This window comes from Schistocerca gregaria, chromosome 2 (genome assembly GCF_023897955.1).
Source record: "Schistocerca gregaria isolate iqSchGreg1 chromosome 2, iqSchGreg1.2, whole genome shotgun sequence".
Classification (NCBI taxonomy): Eukaryota; Metazoa; Arthropoda; class Insecta; order Orthoptera; family Acrididae; genus Schistocerca; species Schistocerca gregaria.
In genome coordinates this window covers 712952058-712970581 of record NC_064921.1, presented here as the reverse complement: position 1 = coordinate 712970581, position 18524 = coordinate 712952058, and positions in this window count along the sequence as shown.

Here is an 18524-nt window from a genome sequence, read left to right as displayed (position 1 = left end):
AAGGGGCTTCCGGGGATCAAATGGCGTAAGGCAAGTATTGGAAAGCAACGCCGATTTCAACTGGCGAAAGGTGTGTTCGCATTCCATCGTCCAGTCGAACGGAACACCCTTACAGTGTAAGCGATGAAGCGGAGCTGAAATGGAAGAGGCATGTGGAATATATTTACGATAATAGTTGATTTTTCCCAGCACACTCTGTAGCTGCTTCAAATTCTGCGGTGACGGTAAGTCTTGTATGGCACGACGGTGCGTGGGACTGGGATGTATGCCTTGGGCATTTAGTACATGGCCCAAGTATGGCAAGTCCCGAGCAAAAAACACACATTTGTCCTTTCGCAAGCGAAGGCCATTTTGTCGCAAGACCTGAAATAATGTTCTGAATTGGCCAAATGTTCTTCTTCCATCTTTCCAGAGATCACAATATCGTCCAGATAATTTGCTGCAGTAGGGACCGACGCACAAACAGTTTGTAGATATTGCTGAATGCAGGGGCAGATGCACACCCGAATGGCAGTCGTTTGAATCGATACAAACCAAGATGCGTGTTAACCACCAAAACGCGCTGGGACTCGTCGTCTACCGGTATTTGCAAGTACGCATCTGCTAGGTCCAACTTCGAAAAATATTTACCTGGGCACAGTTTGTCAAAAAGATCTTCTGGGTGGGGTAAAGGAAAAGTTGCAATCACTAGTTGTGGATTCACTGTTGCCTTGAAGTCCACACAAAGACTCAATTTTCCGGAAGGTTTTGGCAAAATTACTAAGGGTGATGCCCAGAGGGAAGCCTGCACACGTACAATTACACCTTGTGATTCCAAATCGTGTAATGTTTTTGCGACCTCATCACACAATGCGTGGGGAACATTGCGTGCTCTGAAAAATTTCGGTTGCGCGTGTACTGTCAGTTCCAAATGTGCTTTATAGTTCTTAGCGCAGCTGAGGCCCGGTGCAAAAATGTCTGCAAATTCTTCACATAGACGAGAAACACTGTCTGAAGGCACAGTCAGGTTCACTGATAGGACCTGATTTACTATAGACAAGTTAAACAACTGAAATAAATCGAAACCAAACAAGTTCACTGCAGAAGAAGAACGAAGGACGTAAAATGACACAAGTTTTGTTTGTTCTTTGTATGTTGCAAGAAGGCTGCACTGTCCTAACACAGGGATCTTTTGTCCAGAATAGCTACGTAATTTAACATTTGCGGCGTGCAACGGAGGTTTGCCCAGCAGCTTGTAAGTGTCTTGATTGATCAGTGAAACTGCAGCTCCTGTATCGAACTGGAATGGTATCACTTTGCCGTTAATGTCCAAGTCTACAAAAAGTTTATTGTCCTGCTGACCACAAGAGCGACTGTCTCGTGCAACGTGAACTGACACTGGTACAGAATCATTTGCAACTCGACGGGAGGTCTGGCAATGTCGACGCGCACTATTTTTGGGACGAACACAGTCATTGTTAGAGAGTGTGGCACTGGGCAGAGTGGAATGAACTACATGAATTTCCATGGGCAAAGTTTCGCGAGCCTGAGTATCCTTGGTTCGATTCCGATTCCGGCGCGAAGCAAAGGGCCTGGAACGTGTTTGAGCGCCCGATCTGAGCTCTTTCTGCAAACACTCTGAACATGTCCTTTCTTATTACAATAAAAGCAAATAGCTTGGCGTGACGGGCAATTCTCACGCAAATGTTTAGTAGCACACCGAGGGCATGATTTGATCAGTGCATTTGCTTGCCTGCGCAGCACACGAGGCTGACAGCCTGGCGGCAGCGGCGCGGCCGGGCACGAGGGTTGTTTACTGCACCGTGCAGCTCGCCCGGCGGGCCGGTTAACCTGACACACTGCTGGCAAAGTTTCAAATGATTCCTGAGCAAAGTCAAGTGTGTCCTGCCGATCCAATATGTCCATCACTTGTTGAAGGGACGGATTTACTAGTTTCAAAATTTGTTCCCTTATACGAACATCAGAAACGTTCTGTGCAATTGCATCACGTACCATAGTATCTGAATAAGGGAGTCCACATTGACACTCAAAAGCACAATCCCTAGTAAGGCCTTGCAAGGTTGCAACCCACTCCCGATTAGTCTGACCTGCTGTACGTTTTATATGAAAGAAGGTATACCATTTGGCAACTACATTGAATGATTCTTTGAAATATGCATCTAATGCAGACAAAATTTCTTCATAGGACAGAGTTGCTATGTCGCGTCGGGGAAATAATTTGACTATCACATGGTACGTGGTCACGCCGACAGAAGACAATAAATAAGGCTGCCGCTCGTTACCTTGAATTCTGTAGGTGGCGAGATGGAATCCAAATTGGCGTGACCACTCCATCCAGCTTTCCAGTGCAGCATCAAAAGGTCGAATAGTGGGTTCAACAGCGTGTTGTGGCTGCGTTAGCAGTGAAGAGGCTGCTGACACATTGGTTTGCATCGCACGTTGACCCTGGATGAGCTGTCCAAGGGCATCCAGTAAGGCCTGCGTCTGCTGATTCTGTAAGCGATAAGATTCGGACAGTACATCTGGAGATTGTGGCGAGGCCATTACACAAGTAAATCAGGGCAATTTAGATAAGAACACTTTTACTCTCGTCGCCAATGTTGTGGTTGGCCGGAGAGCCAACACATTGTAACTGAAGGAGGCCGAAATGCACACGTTTTAGCTCACACAGGCTGGCGTGAGGTCTGGAACATGACAAGGGAATAGAATTGAAAAATACGGATGTAGCTGGTGGAGTACTTAACTTTAATCCATTAATGAAGAAGGTCGCTCTTTATGGTACATGATTCACAATATCAATAGTACGGATACTGGCACCTTGCTAGGTCGTAGCAAATAACATAGCTGAAGGCTATGCTAACTATCGTCTCGGCAAATGAGAGCATAGAAGTCGGTGAACCATCGCTAGCAAAGTCGGCTGTACAACTGGGGGGAGTGCTAGGAAGTCTCCCTAGACCTGCCGTGTGGCGGCGCTCAGTCTGCAATCACTGATAGTGGCCGATTTAAAGGCTACCACTTAGCAAGTGTCGTGTCTGGCGGTGACACCACAACTCGAGTGTTGGTACTGTGGGGTTGATGACCTGCTTATCTCCAACAGAAGCAGAGATACAGTCATACATCTGGTTTTTCATCCCCTGTTATACTGGCTGTCCTGAATAACAAGCATGTTGTGTGGGAATACTACTGGCCTGCCATATTGACCTACTTTGCGGGACAGCCTACACATCAGACAAAAGAAATGGTTTTCCAGGCCTTGGCATTTAGGCTGCCCTGGACAACACATGTTGTATTTGTGTGGTATTGGCCTGCCTCATCAACCTGCTTTGCAGGACAGCCTACACATCAAGGGCAAAAAAAATTGGTTTGCAAGCCGCTTATGTACAGGGTGCCTAGGACGACACACATGTCGTGGTAATAGTATTGGCTTGCTTTATTGAGTGTTTCACGGTAGCTATGTGCGTGGATGGGAATGGCTGGGGGAACTCTCAGATGGGTAGAGAGTTGATGTACAGAGAGAGGGGGCAGCAGATGATGGACATGGAGAGAGCGTACAAGGAGATGGAAAAAGGGGGGGAAGGGGTCAGGAGTGGTTGGACAGAAAGAGGTGAGAAGGAGAGGAGCAGCAGTCAGAAGGGGGAGGATAGTGGACAGGGTGAGGAGAGTTGGATAGTGAAAGGGTAAGGAGATCATTGACAGGGAGGGAGAGGAAGGAGGAGATGTATAAGGTGAAGTGGGAAGGAAGGGTGTATGGAGAGAGAGCAAGAGGAGATGGACAGGAAGAGACGGACAGAGAGAGAAGGCAGAGGAGGAAATAGAGGGAGATAGGGGAGGGGAGGTAGATGGACAGAGAGCACAGGATGGAGGTGTGCACAGAGAGAGAGGGAGTGGGACATGAGGAGAGAGAGGGAGCAGGAGGAAGTGAGAAGAGGGGCATGGGATGAGGAAAAGGTGGGCAGAAAGGGTGTTGGGGGGGGGGGGGGGGGAGATGAATCAGATGGGTCAGGAGGAGAAGGACAGAGGAGGGAGAAATGTATTGACAGAGAGGTGGGGGTTGGAGGAGATGGCTGAAAGTGGGGGGAGAGGAGTTGTGTGCAATATATATCTCAAACATGTATGCTGGTGAAGCTGCTGGGAAGCTTTATAAAGCAGCAAGCATGTATGTACATCTGGATACTCTTCTCAAACCCCTGGATTGATTTCACCCAAATTAGTTACACAAACAATACACTTCGCAAATATCAGCACTGTTTTTATAACCACCTAGGTCCAGTAGAAGCAGAGATAAGAGCAAAAACGTGTAATTTTTTTCATCCTCTGCTATATAGTCTGCCCTGCACAACAGACTACTGTGTGGTAATAGTAGTGGTCTGCTGTATCTATCCATTTTGGAGAGGCCACACATGTGGATGGGTTCAGCTGTGGGAAGGTTGTGGTAGGTAGAGGAGGGGATGGATAGAGAGGACGGGTGAGAGAAGATGGATAGGGTAGGAGGGGTAGGAGGGGCAGGAGGAGATGGACAGAGAGAAGGGAAGGAAGGGAAGGGCAGACAGAATGGCTCGAGGAAATGGATTTGGCAAGGAGGAAGGAGGATATGCATAGAGAGAAATGGCCAGGAGAAGATGGACAGTGTGAGGTAGGGAGGAGGAGGTGGAAAGAGAGCTGGTGCAGGAGGAGATGGACAAAGAGGGGACAGGAGGAGAAGGGCACAGAGGGGCATATGGAGGAGATGGAAAAAGAGAGGGGGGAAAAAGAGATGGTCAAGTGACGTTACAAGTATTTGCTAAAATGTGAAATACAGCACAGCACATGGTCTTTTGGTCACTGCTCCTTGTTTTGGTATGTTTTCATTTCGGTGGCGTATGTGCCATGAATTCAACAAATTTTGGACTGTGATTTTGTGAACATAGAGATATGGTTAACAAGAAGACTTGTGTAGATTTTCAGACTTTTGATATTGTTGTGATTTAATTAGTTCAACTACTAAGAAATTGGAAGTGCTGCTAAAACTACCTGTTAATATGTATGAGGCCACCAGTCAGAAATTTGTGTTGGTAGAAATGTAAATAAAGCTGCTATAATTCAGTGGACATTTTATCATTCGCGAACTTGTCTCTCTACCTGCACAAGGTAACACGAATTCTGCACACTGTGGAATAATAAGGGCTTTAGAGTGTCAAGCCATATGATCTGTTAATGGTTGCACATTGCCATTACTTGCTGGGGTGTGCTACATGCAAACTCAACTGTAGCAATTAGCAAGCACCTGCAAATAACATCATAGTCAGAGAGAGGGGAAGGCAGCAATGGGAAGAGAGAGGGGGTGGAGGAAGTGGACAGAATGAGGAGGAGATGCAGGAGGCAGGTGAAAGGTGCAGAGTGGCAGTGGGCAGATGAAAAACGAAGAGGGGGAGGATGATATGGATAAATGAAAGGGGAGCAAGAATTGATCAGAGAGAGGGAGTGAAGGAGATGGACAAAAAGAAGAAATTGATTGTCTTTCACTTGACAATTTACATAGTTTCACATCAGTCCAATCTCCTTCCAGAAGTCCTCTCAAACTGTGCCATTTGTCTCTGAATGCATTTTGGTATGCAAATAAAATGGACCAAAATGTATTCTGTAGCACTCTCTCCATGAGAACTAGAAATCAGCGTTGAGTGTTAAATGATGGTCCACCATGTTATGATCAACTTATGCAGTTGTCTGTTTTCCAATGTGCATTATCCCTGTCGGCACTTAAATTTGCTACATTGCTCACAATTCCAGGTCAGTAATTTTCATTGAATGTCAATATAAAGTATTGTCCCAGCAACAAGATGAAATCTGAAGATGATCTGCTAAAGAGGCCCTTGTTCAGTAGATCTTTGGAGGAAAAAGTGAGAGTTAAATATTTAGGTAGATCTACTCCAAATTAAATCTGACAAGGGGAGGTCATGGATGAGGCTCACTGATTTGGCTGAAACGATGTGAGGAGAATATTCTGCCTGAGTAGGCTGTAAGAAAATATAAAATGCTATGTAAAGATTTGTGAGTATGGTATGAGGGATTTTTGAGCAACTGTTGATATGTTGGTGCAGTGGTAAAGAGCACCAAATGGCAGTCATTGGTTGAGGTTCTATCTTCATTGCTACCATTTCCTTTTTTCATTTTATTTTATTCCTTCAATGTTAAGCTACTAAACATAAAATTAAAATATATTTAAACATTTAAATTTATATATCTAAAAGTAATATATTTAATTTAGTTATGATTACTAACCTTACCTTGTAAGTCAAAAAGGCAGGTGGTGGTAAGAAAAGTGAGGATACAAGAAAATTTAGTAAGAAAGTGTATGAAAAGAGTTCACTCTGAGAGTGTGATGTTCACAATGCACATTTTTGCTTTCCATGCTTATTATTTGGGAACTAAGACGCATGAGGTACAGGGGGAGTGGAAGGTCTAGGACATCTCAAAGCAATAATAAAAAAATGTAGGGTAAATCATAAACAAATAAGCAGTGGAGAGGTAAACAACATTACAAATAACATCATATTACAATCAGCGCATAACAATACACTTAGATTTGTTGTGTCATCCAAATATCATGTTGGTTAACAAAAATATTTCCCAAATGGTGATGGTTGCATTTCTTTTAAAAATTTGCTCAATATCCTATTGCTAGTAGTCAAAATGGCAAAATATTGTCCAACCTGGTCTTCCAACAGTATTCAGTTACAAAAACCATTTCTGATTTGGAAAAATGAGGAGGGATTTGTGGAGAATGGAAGGTGTATGTAATGATGGCATGTTCTATAGTTTGCTCATTTCTAATAGATTTTTTCAGTGGGCTACTTGAATTCATCCAAGCCAACTGTGCCCTGCATCCCACCCTCCTCCTTTATCCAAAATGTATTGTAATACTATGTAACTGAAACCAGGAATTCCATGCACATTTTAATCTTAAAATATGCATGAATTCATGCATTATCAAATGACAAGACATGCACAACTAAAGGAAATGCATGCAATATCAGAATTCCTTCTTTCGCTGCAATGCATTTTATTTTTTCAAAAATGATGTATAACAATCAGTTTTTCCAAATTCTCCAATTACCTAGATAGACCTGTGGGTTGAGATGTTGAGCTAGCAACACCTGGATTCAGAAGACAAGGTAGTTCAAATCCATCCACCAGCAACCTTTAGAATGGGTTTCATTGGTTTCCCATTTTCAATTTGGCCAAATGCCAATGTTGGTCCCATGCTATAGGCCAAAGCCACTTTTCTTAAATTTCTTTCTTCCCTGACAGATTCCAATTCTCTTAAAGATCCAGCCTCACTGTTTCAATGAAAAGAGGTGAATCGAAGACAAACAGGCTATCTCTTCGAAAACTACTAGCACTAAAATCCACAGTAGACATGCAACAGCAAGCATTTTCTAATATGTTCCAGAACTCCATACATAAAAACAAGATTCTTCCATGGCTCATACCTTAGTGATAGAATGGCAGGGTCAAGTGTTTATGGTAGCCCTTGGGCTGGGGACCATTTGTACACTCAAGAGAAAGATTATCAGTAGGGTCATTATCACTATGGCAAAATATGAGTTTTACACACTTACTCCTGCTTAGGCAAATAAAGAACATCAGTTGTTTCTTTTTTCATTTAATATGGTCTATGGTGGGTCTTAAGGACTTATGGAGGCATCATTAGTCCAGGGGTGATTCCTTAGAAAACCTCAAAAAGGGATTTTACCAGATTTTCATACATAAAAAGACCAAGTCGCAGGTTTCAAGATGATTATGCACAACAAGTAGCTGAAATTTTTGCAAATGGCTGAAATTTGTTAAATATATTGCTAAGAACCTGATCTCAAACAATATTGAAAATTTTATTGATATTCTTATCCATTTCCGATATACAGAGGTTCAAAGTTACCGTACTTGAAAATGGGTGAGAACTGGTGACAATGAGAGAATGAGTCTATGACAATGACAACAAAGAAGAGAGAGATAATGACAGTGAGAAGAGACAGCAGCAGTGAGAAGGAATGAATGAGATGGTAATAGTACGAGAAAGCAAGAGGGAGGCAGTCACAGTCAAAGGAGACAGTAGTAGTATGACAGAAAGAAGTAGACTGTGTTGTGAGACAGGAAACAGTGACAGTCAGAGAAACACAAAGAGACAATGACAACATGTTGTGCTGAATGAGGAAGTGAGAATGGGGAGTGGATGGGTATGATCGACTGTTGAGTGGTGGACTAGTGCACGTGTGCAAGATACAGTTAGGGAAGCCTATTGGAGTGAGAGGTAAGATGCACATTAAAAAGTGTGTGAATATGTTCATAAGCCAAAATGTTTTGGAAAATTTTTAAATGTGCCAAGGAAGGTACAATGAGGCAGCTGCTACCCCACTTTTCAGTCAGAGTCTTTTAAACAGGAGCATATTTCTGCTGCTAAATAATACCCAAATTCTCCTCATTTAGGCTGATGCATTTATCTATGGAAAATAATCTTTTTCCATTGCAAGAAGAGATGGATTAATACCTAAATGAGGAAATCTGGGTAACTGTAAGACTGAATAATCACAGATCCTTTGCATTTTTGCTATCAAATATTGTTCTAGCTTCTCTGTTGAACACAACAATATCAGGTATCTTTATTCCAACAACCCTATCAGTAATGATAATAGTGTCCCAAAAAAATTCACATTCGATGATTTCTGATCACTTCCACAGCTCAGATCAAGATTGAAAGAAGAAGAGAATATAATAACATTGGCAGGTGAAGGGAGATTAGAGCAAGACTGCTTCTTAGTGGTTTGCCAAAATACAGCACTCCAAAGTAACAAGATTATATCTCTGCTTGGTGAAAACTCTGAGATCATTGTCAAGGAAAATAGTTTATCATTCTTTGTGGAAACTGCATATTTTATTATGCAGAATGGTGTAACGTGATCAATTGATGGCAGGGAAAGGTATTAATATGCAGGATTGAAGCATAAAATATGTCATAGTAAGCATAAAGAAAATCAAAATATGCAGTTTGTATGAACTTAATTCCTATAAGGTCAAAACATTCGAAAGTACACGAGAAAACCTAAAGACTATCTCTTGTGATGACATGGCACAAATGGTATTGACATGTTTAAAATGACTAAATTTTCATCTGACCCTCATGGATAGCCATGCCTGACAGAACACCACATCTGGGATTTGGGAGGTGACAGTGAGCCTTTTATTAGAAGACTGAGCTGGGCGTTGATAGCAAAGAGGAAGTACATTATATTAAACAATGGAAAATCCAGGATGGAAAGTAACAATATTAAGAAAAGGAAAGGGGATACTCACCATATAGTGGAGATATTGAGTCACAAATAAGCTTTCAGCCAGCAAGGTCTTTATGAAAAATATACAACAGACACACACTCAAACAAATGCAACTCACACACACATGACTGTAGTCTCTGGAAACTGAAGCCACACTGTGAGCAGGGGAGGGGAGGGGGTGGGGGAGGGGGGTCGGAGGTATAGTAGGTTACGGGTGAGGGACAGTGAAATGCTGTTGGGAAGTGCACAGGGAGGAGGTGGACAGAGGATAGGGCAGCTATGTGCAGTCAGGAGATTAGATGGTGGGCAGAGGAGAGAGAGGGAGGGGTAAAAGGAAAGAAGTAAAAAAAACTGGGCGTGGTGGTGGATGAGGGCTGTGTAGCGAAAGAATGAGATCAGAGAAGGGGTGGATGGGTTAGGACAATGACTAACAAAGGCTGAGGCCATGGGGGTTTCAGGAACATAAGACATATTGCAGGGAAAGTTCCCAGCTGCACAATTCAGAAAAGCTGGTGTAGGTGGGCAGGCTCCATATGGCACAGGCTGTGAAGCAGTCATTGAAATGAAGGCTGTTGTGTTGGGCCGTGTGCTCAGCAACAAGACGCTCGGTCCACTTGTTCCTTGGTCACAGTTTGTCGTTGGCCATTCATGTGGACAGGCAGCTTGCTGATTGTCATGCCCACATAGAGTGCAGCACAATGGTTGCAGCTAAGCTTGTAGTTCAAATGACTGGTTTTTTCAGGTATGCCTTTGATAGGATAGGTGATGTTTGTGACTGGACTGGAGTAGGTAGTGGTGGGAGGATGTATGGATAGGGTCTTGCATCTAGGTCTATTACAGGGATATGAGCCATTTTCCAACCTCCCAGCTGAACATAGCTGCCCTACCCCCTCTCCACCTCATCCCTGAGCTTTCCCCAGCAGCACTTCACTGTCCCCCATCCCTACCCTATCCCTCCCCCTCCCCATCCCAGCTTCCTCCTTACCCCCACCCATCATGCACTAGTGCTACTGCTTGTAGTATGCTTGAGTAGGCAGAGACTGCAGTCATGTGTGTGAAATGCATTTGCATGAGTGTGTGTGTGTGTGTGTGTGTGTGTGTGTGTGTGAGAGAGAGAGAGAGAGAGAGAGAGAGAGAGAGAGAGAGAGAGAGAGAGAGATCTTTTTTTGGCAAAGGCCTTGCTGGCCAAAAGCTTACTTGTGCCAGTCTTTTTATTGTGCCTATCTGCAACTCAGCATGTCCACTGTATGGTGAGCAGCAACTTTACTTTTCATAACATTATATCAGAATTATAATTCACTTGGCAATAGAGAAAAGTTATCATGTTTCCAAATAAAGAATTACTTAATTGTTCATTTCGGTATTCTTACATACTATTTTGAGTATATGTTACACATTTTTAAGAAAAACTTTTGTTGCTTAATTTTGTAGACCAAATACTATTTCTATGAAGGCTTCCCAAAAGCAAATTATGTGCATAAAATTAAAAAAATAAATAAATGTGTTTCCAGAATAAATGAAAAATATGAGCCCTGTTAAAGACTCTTTCATAATTAGGACAACCCCCTGGCTGCATCATTGTCCATAATGCCTCAAATGTCATTAAAAAAATAGAAAATCAAGGATGGACTGTAGCAATGTAATGACAAGCCTAGTTGCTACTCACCGTAAAGTGGAGATGCTGGGTTTCAGAAAGGTGCAACAAAAAGACTGTTGGAAGGTAAACCATTGGACAATAAGGCCTTTGTCAAAACTAGACAACACACACACATGCAGCTCCAGCTCCAGTTGAAAGAGACTGTAGTCATGTATGTGTGAGTTGTATTTGCATGAGTGTGTGCATGTGTGTACATTGTCTATTTTTGACAAAGGCCTTGTTGGCCAAAAGCTAACTTTCTGACAGTCTTTTGGTGGTGCCTTTCTGCAAAGCACCATCTCCACTTTATGGCGAGTAGCAACTATCCTTTACATTATACTATAAACAATTATTACTGGAAGCTGAAAAGAAATGACAATAAATGTATAACTATGCGGGAAATGAGTAGGTTGAAGTCAGATGTAGTGGGAATTGATGAAATTTGGTGGCAGAAGAAACAGGTATGTTTGTTATGAAGTACAGAATGACAGATAGTGGCAGCTGTAAGATTTACTATGTAGTAATATAATAGAGGGAAACATTCCACATGGGAAAAATATATCTAAAAACAAAGATGATGTGACTTACCAAACGAAAGCACTGGCAGGTTGATAGACACACAAACAAACACAAAAATACACACAAAATTCAAGCTTTCGTAACCAACAGTTGCTTCATCAGGAAAGAGGGAAGGAGAGGGAAAGACGAAAGGATGTGGTTTTTAAGGGAGAGGGTAAGGATTCATTCCAATCCCGGGAGTGGAAAGACTTACCTTAGGGTGAAAAAAGGACAGGTATAGACTCGCACACACACACACACACATATCCATCCGCACATACACAGACACAAGCAGGCACTTGTAAAGGCAAAGAGTTTGGGCAGAGATGTCAGTCGAGGCGGAAGTACAGAGGCTGTTGAATGACAGGTGAGGAATGAGCGGCGACAGCTTGAAATTAGCGGAAGTTGAGGCCTGGCGGGTAACAAGAAGAGAGGATATACTGAAGGTCAAGTTCCCATCTCCAGAGTTCTGACAGGTTGATTTTAGTGGGAAGTATGTCAGTATCTGCCTCATGATGGCTGGGTGTTGTGTGATGTCCTTGGGTTAGTTAGGTTTAAGTAGTTCTAGGGGACTGATGACCACAGCAGTTAAGTCCCATAGTGCTCAGAGCCATTTGAAGCCATTCAATCAGTATAGGGTTAGTAGATACTGTTAAAAAGGTGGGAATGTTTCATCATTATTTATGTACACATTTTAGTAACGTACTGGTATACAAGATACTTCATTTTGCTCATGAACAGAAAAATGAAGGATCATCATCTTGCACTCCGACATTACAGGGATGGCCAGTAACAGGCTGACAGTATTCCAGTCACGTGACTTGCTTTTTTCAATAGTTACAAAAATGATTTTTCTCAAATGCAGAAATTACCTCTAAGATAATTATTCACATAGTAGCTGCTGATAATGGTTTATACATGAGGGCAAATTACTGCTGATCTGGTACAAGGGACTCTGGCCAATGGAAATGCTCACAGAAAGGACGATAGACTGCTTAACTTTTCATTTCAGTCTTTCTTCAGAGCTAACAAGAAAATATGCACACAACTTATCAGTACATGACAATGACAACAGCAATAAATGGGGCTACCAGAACAAAAGGAAAATAGTGCTGCATAAAATGCATTGGAAATCAACCATGAAAACGACAATACGAGTTTATAATGAAATGGTTTATAACAAGCCTATCCCTATGCAATTCCAGAGTATAGTGGATGGCAATAAGGCTGTAACTAAACACAATACACACATATTTCATTCTTACAATATTCTGTATGGCAAAGCATATTTTCTTAGTGTGAGTTGATTGATTTATTTCAATGTTTGGAGAGCCATATTTCTTGTGTCATGTTTACTTATAATCTTTTCTCCTGAAAGCCTAGATGTTCATATTTTTTAGTTACTAGGGAGAAACATTGATTATTTTTCCACTTACCAGTTATTAACAGAGAAACTATTAAAAACTCCTTATACTTATTGTGTATAGAACTACCTGATTATTCAAACTTAACAAAAATGCAATTATTATTCAATGTAAACTATTCTACATATATGAATGATACTCTTATTATATGTCCATGTAAGAATTTTCTATCTTTGATTTTCGTTACTATTGTTGGAGACAGTTGGCAGAGAACAATGGAGGAGAGAAGTCATTTCGTAACTATGGTGATTATTGGTTGTAGGAAGGCAAGACTGTAAACTGTCTCCAATGCACCCATATAAAACATATTCATGATGTATGAAAAAATAAGAAAAACTGTTCTGTGCTACATCAACAGTGAGAGAATGTAAACTATGGTGATTTCAATTGGTGTTTTATTTTGAAGGATTTAATATATATCTGCTTATATTATTATGAGAATAAAACATAACTGCATTATTGACAGTTTTGGTGAATGAATGAATTAAGCCAGACTAGTAAGACCAAGAGGAAGATTAACTTATTGTTCTTTAAAGACTATCAACAGCCAGGCACCCTCTTGGCAAAATCATATGTTTTATTTCAGAATGATGAGTAACAGTAACAACATCAACAACTGCAGTAAGAAACTAAAAATGAGTATAATTTTTAATTACTGACTTTCACAACATGCAGTGTTAATGTAATTGATCTAGTACCTGTGCCTTGCACCTTGTCTTAATCAATTCTTCATCTTGTATGCACTGACAGAATTGTCGTAGTTCTTCAATTATGCCAGTTATTCAGCACTATTTCAATCACATGGCAGCACAGGGTGGCTTTAGAAGTTCACTTAGATTTAGATTAGATCATATAAGAACACATTACACTTTATTTCTGAACTATCCATATATATATCCTTCCCATCGTGAATGCAGGAGTTTACTCACCGAAAGTTGGTTCAGGCTACTTGAAACTCCACCTATCTCACTCTCTATTTTACGTAACACTCTTGAATAATAATGTTCAACCAGTGGACATGCAACAAGTACTGAAAAAGAAAAGGTAATGGGCTCATGATGTAAACTAGTTACTAAATAATATAATAACAAGCCGAAATATAATTTTTTCTTATTCATGTCAACTTCTTGGATTTGAACCAATTTCAAGTAGAGACTGGACTGCTCATTATGGTTGGTTAATGATACATCTTATTGAAAAATTCTGTTAAAAAAAATAAAAAAACATTATGCCCTCAGTGCACTTGGCTACTTGGTTTTTCAACGCTAAGAATAGACACAGTACAGGTACAGGGAGTCGACAAAAATTGGGAACATAAAAAACAAACACAGTAACATGAGAAACCTGTTGGCGTTTAAAACAGCTTCTATTCAACTCAGAATCCATAAATACAGTTCTTGTATGGTTTTCAAGCGAATCTTGTATCATTCTTCCTGCAAGGCAGTTGCAAGTTCACACAATGATGATGGAGGTGAATATTAATCACACCTCATTCTCTCCTAAGTAGGCCACAACAGCTCTCTGTGATCTGGTGATTCTGTTGGCCAGTGAAGATTTGAAAATTCATCCTCATGGTCAAAAAATGATGCTTTTGTCTTGGATCACAGCATCACAACTGGGGAACAAACATTGTAATACAGAATGGACTCAATCAGCCACAACGATAACACAAACATTGGCAGTAATGTGGCCTTATAGAATAACTATGGAGTCCATGGAATGCCATGATATTGCTGACCATATCAACAATGAAACTCCACTATGTTTCACTCTTGGGATGTAAACTTGGCCAGAGGTGAAACAAGACTCATCTAACCAAATGACTTTCTTTCATCACTCCATGGACCAGGTTTTATTTCTTTGGCTCCATTTTTCCTGATACAGCCATTTGCATCATTGATGATTGGTTTTGGCACTCCTATTCACCCAGAAATTTCCTGGTTATAGAGCCTCCTTCACATTGTTTTGGTGGTGACGTGGTTTATGAGTGTGACTTCCCATTCTGCAGTGACTCTTGCAGTGGCCGTCCTCTTATTTTTTGTTACAATTCTCCTCAATGACTGTCTGTCAGATCACTCAATACACACTTCCATCCTCATTGTGTCCATGTGTGCAGTAAAAATCTTCAATACGGGTGCCTCTTGAAACACCTAACACTTTGGCTACCTTGGTTATAGAGCAAGCCACCATACAAGCACCAACAATTTGACCATGTTTGAATTCACTCAGTTCTTACATAAAACACTCACAACTAGACAAAACACTGTTCTAGCCGTGATTGACACTTGCAATGTATTTATGGCATGGTTCAGGTTCCATTCATAGCCAAATACAGCAGCACAGTCTGCAGGCTTGGCTAGCATCTGTATTTATGTTCAAGAATGCATTTCTCATGGTGTTGTAATATGTTTTTACAATCCCTGTACATTCTCAACACTGAAAAACACTATTTCTATGCTGTGGCTTTGCTGAAATCCTTTTATTCAAACAACTTAAGTATGGTACCACTGTTTTTATAATGATTTATTGCGTACAAAAATCTTTACTTCCCTATATGCTTCAAAGCCACAGTTCTATTTGGAGTGGCACTGTGACATATTAACCTCTCTAAACATCAATTGTGGTCTTGCACAGAAACTGCGGGTGTGCTTGCATTCACTCTATGTCTGTCTCTTGTATAGATGCAGTCATGTATTGCAGTTATTCATGTAATAAAGAAAGAGCTATCTTATACTGGGACATATTGTCTGCCACCCTGACCCGATCCTGAGGTAGGACTCTGCATATTAACCCATGACAACCACATATTTTTATGCCAATTTGGACACTACACATCAACAATGCAGCCATTATGCAACCACTGTGTGCTACAACTCACAAGACAATACAATGACTTCAGTTTTAGAGTGAACAGTGCTTTGTAGTCAATTCTTCAGCAACACACATTCATCACTCATGAAAGCGACATCAATGCAACAGTCCAATAGCAGAAAAAAATGTTGAACAACGGCGTGCTACCAACAGCTTACTGTGTGTTTTCATTGCCACTACCGTTTCACACCAAAATCTGACATACTGAACTGTAATAATGAAGCGAGTCAGATTCACGAGTGTTTGCTCTCACTGATATGTCTTCTGAGCCTTGTGCGAAATTGTTTGACCTAGTGCTGGTATAGCCAACTGCACAATGTTTAGACATTCCTATCATGCTTCCCACTTTGCTTCGAAGAACAGATACAGAATATTTGTCTCTCGTACCCCTACCAATCTTGCCATGGCAATCAGCATGACTGCTCACTGATATTGCCTCCACCCGCTTTAGTGCACATCCTACCCTTCCACCATTTTATCCAGACAAACCCACATTATGGTCCGCGATAGTCAAAATAATCCTAGCCACATATGATGTAACTAATAATTGTGCTAAATTTTCTGCATTTATCAATCACTTAAAAGAGTATACTCATGTGAAAAGTGACATTATCGTTGAACCCCCCACAGTTAACAAGTACACTGCATCAAAATTGGCTCTCTTCCAATGCCTCTCATGATCACCAGAAGAACAGCTACAGCAAATGCTAATTCACATACTTTGAACCTTATGGGTGATCAAAGTCCGTCGCAAGTGTAACTAAAAATGACCATCAATGAACATATATCACTGAATATCACATTCAAATTATCAGACAGAATTTTCACAATATTCCAATGTAGGCAGTTCATCAATACCATCAACAATATTACCAATGAATGTGGATTGCACCAAATGCCTAGGCATGTCCACCACATCACTGCAGCTGAGCCCAGTTGACCATGACCAGTCTCCACTGGTTTTGACATCATGACCCCCAACAAGGGCATTGCCCTTCATGCAAACACAACAACACCCCACACACCTGGTGACATGGTTTCACACAGCATTTGGCGACAGTGTAATCGTCACTCATCTTATGACTACCCAAAAGAGTCATGTGGTGCGCAATAGAAGAAATGGACGAGGAGGCAATTCAAGTTGCCCAACTCACAATCTGGCAATAAATTGTCTTACATCACACGGCCACAGAATGGCTACAGATTTTACATAACCAATCACTCATGCCAACAGTATTATCTGATTGGTTCAGGTGCTGGTGTATTGCACCTCTAGCCTTTCTTTCTAATGCCACATGGCAGGTCCGTTATACAGCTCCATGCAGTAAATAACCCTGTGATTACTGTCTATCACTCCACGTCTCACACGCTCGATAGGGGCCTCAAAAATGTGATCACAATGCATTATCTCAATGCAAATGTCAGTGTACCTGAACTCGACACTGATTTCCTACACCATTTTAAATCACTACAGTATCTGGGGCTAGCAGTGCATTGATTCACTGAGACAGTAGCCGCTCCATTAACAACATCATGAGCCATGCCCTTCTGGCAGCACAGCACACCCTTGCCATGTCTCCTTCAGATGTCACACTTCAACAGACGGCTGTCATTGTTACCTATCCATGATGACTTATCCACCAATGATGCACCACTTCCTTCATGCCAGGCTGCTCCACCCCCTCCCACTGAGTTGGGTGGCCTGGCAGTACACACCGACACTGCCAACAACTCTGATTTTTGACCGACATCTGTAATGACTCAGAGCCCACCATGCATCTCCTTCCATTGGGTGTCAAACTGTTTCAGCATCATTGTGGTCACCTCCCACCAGTGCTCTGCACTAAAGAAGGATGGGGGTTGGGGAGGGGGGGGGGGGGGGGTTCATTGTAGGGATGCTGTGACCTGTTAACCTCCTTGACTATTGACTGAGGTCTTGCATAGGTGATCTCTGAAACTGTAAATTTGCTTTAGTTTGATTTACATGCCCTTATCAGAAAACTGAAGCAAGAAAAAGAAGAAGGAAACAATAGAATTTTAGACTTACAAAAGTCATTAGAGGCACATAAATGAGAAACCAGAGAGGAAAGTGAGAGGAACCAGGTACGATAACAGTTTCCAGAATTTTTAATACTTTAATACAAATGAATGAGGACAATGAACGTCAGCTGAAGAATGTGTATGAACAAATGAGTAAGGATAATGAACATCAATTCCAAAATGTGCATGACCAGCTGAAAAATATGCAAAAACAACATAACAGTTTATTCTTAAAATGATTCCAATAACTAATTAAGCTTATCTTTCACACAATGCTAAAGTTAATTCAGGTCACTTAATTAACTGTTGTATTATTAGGTAGGACCAATGTAGTAATTTCACATTTTGAACACCGAAATTTGGTTTTCAATAACATCATGTCAAAGTTCTCATCAACAATACATCCATCCATTTCTAGGAACATTTATAATAAATGACGACACCAGAAATACTGTTTTTGTAATGTTTGAAACCTGTAACAACTCTTATTAACATACTGTCGGCTTACCATGCAATTGCTTATCATAACAACCCCTAATTACTGAGCAATTACTGAAATTCATTAAATTAAATCTTATTGATGAGGTAAATTAAGTGATTATTTGGACTATTGTAATCGTTACTGAAATGCTGTTTGCATCCAAAAATAATGTATGGATATTTGAAACCAGAAACATATTAAAAAGAGT